A 2,067-nucleotide genomic window follows, 5' to 3' on the forward strand; every position below is an offset into this window, starting at 1 on the left:
TCTCTCTCTCTCTCTCTCTCGCTCTCTCTCTCTCTCTCTCTCTCTCTCTCTCTTTCTCACACACACACACACACACACACACACCATCCACATTCCTCTGGGTGTGAATAAATCTTCCACCATCAAGCTGCCCAGCATATAAAGATCACTTCCTGCTACTTGTTTTTAGTGAATTGCTAAACATTGACTATAAATAATGAATATTAAGGTTAATTTACAAACATATTAATGTTTAAGGCATCTCAATATGAATACCACGGTGTAGAAGTCCTTTGTTACAAAGTGTCCTGGAATCATAAACTGCAGTGCTACAGTACTTTGAACAATTATAATTACTGGCAATACATCATACTGTGATTACATTTTATATTTTAATTGTATATACTTTTACTACATATACATTTAAAATCTAATTGAGTGAATATTGTTATTGTATAAGGACGTCTCACCTTAAAAATCAATTGTGTTATCGATTGTACGCTATATTTGAATAATTCACCACGTTTCACTTTTCAGTAAGAACGCCTCTTTATGTGGCACTACTTTGTGTGGACCACAACACATGCATGTTACTACGCCTGTAGCGCACGGTGTCGGATCAGCTGTTTGTGTCAGCGGTTTGTAGAAGAGACAGCAAACTAAAGAAAATACAATATTATGCAAACTATCTATTTAATGCTTGTGTGAATATTCAGAATTACTTGCCAGTACTGTAAAAGAAAGTACACAGAAATAATGTCAGTGATTTGAAGAACTTAAACCACAGAACAGATGTAGTCACCGTGACCTGCTGGTTTCCCGACTGCGTAAATGAAGCCTCCACTTCAGGATTTTAGCCGTCGCCATCTTGTTTTTCTGGAACCAGAAGTGACAGTATTTGGATGAGAGGGAGGAGCTGGAGAGGCGCAAGGGGTTAGCAAACACTAAGCTATGAGAGTAATACAGTGTGGGCCCATAGCTAATTCATTATCTGCTAATGAGCTAGTTATCCATCATGTTTGTTTGACACAGAGTGAGATTCTGTCTGTAGCTGACTGGAGTTTATTTATCAGACTGAAGAAGGTCAGAGAGAGAGTGGAACGTAGAGGACTCACTGCTGGCTCTCCAATGAAAGGGCGGCAGGTGAAAGACACGAACCAGGTAACTTTAAATGTTCTTCTTATTACTATGGCCTGTCTTCTTCTCCGCAGATAAAAATCGAAACAACCAGACTGACTCCCATCACAGGCATCCACAATGTAAACTGAACAAGCTAACAAGCCAAGTATGGTGACACAGACACAGATAGCTGCTAATCAGTGCTAACATATAAATAATAATAACCTTTATTTAATCAGGTAAGTCCCATTGAGATCAAGATCTCTCTGTGATCTAATCTGAGTCTTGTTCTGATGATTTCCTCCCTTCTGTTCCTTTCTTTAAAGATCTTTGTTCTGCCTGACTTTTGTATTTTATAATACCTCTTTCCTTTCTGTTCTTCTTCCCACCTTTTCTGCCATATCTCCATTCCTTTCTTCTTAGACAGTGACTTTCCTTCTCCCTTTCCAAGGGGAAGTGGAACTGTTTCTTTTTGCAATGCCCCTTTTGCTAGATTATCTGCACACTCATTCCCTTTCAATCCCTCATGTGCTGGCACCGAACAGAACTGTAAGTGTATACAACCTCTGTGAAGTCTCAGTAAGCTATGGGGAAGTTCAATGAGTAAATGCTTTCTGTACATATCACCACTCTTTCAGATCTGACCTCTTCAAACCACCGCAGACCGATCATGGCAGCCACTATTCTGCTGTATATACAGACAGCTGGTCGGACAATCGTTTGGAAATGGAGATCTCAAACTTAGGCATATACACACCATTTCCTGCACACTCCTGTTTATTATAGAGGATTTTGGCTCTTCAGTGTTGGTTTAATTTTTCAACACTAGAGGTTGCTGCTTGCTGAAACCATAGCGGCTTAAACCAACTGCTCATTTACGCTTTTATTTTGAAGCCACTTCCTGTGAGGTCGTGTTCATGTGTGTGTCTTGACGTGTGCTGGGTAAACTGCGGCGGGATGCGTGAAGTG

This window comes from Semicossyphus pulcher, unplaced genomic scaffold (genome assembly GCF_022749685.1).
Source record: "Semicossyphus pulcher isolate SPU_LCO1_2020_fin unplaced genomic scaffold, fSemPul1.0.p SCAF_14, whole genome shotgun sequence".
NCBI classification, from domain to species: Eukaryota; Metazoa; Chordata; class Actinopteri; order Labriformes; family Labridae; genus Semicossyphus; species Semicossyphus pulcher.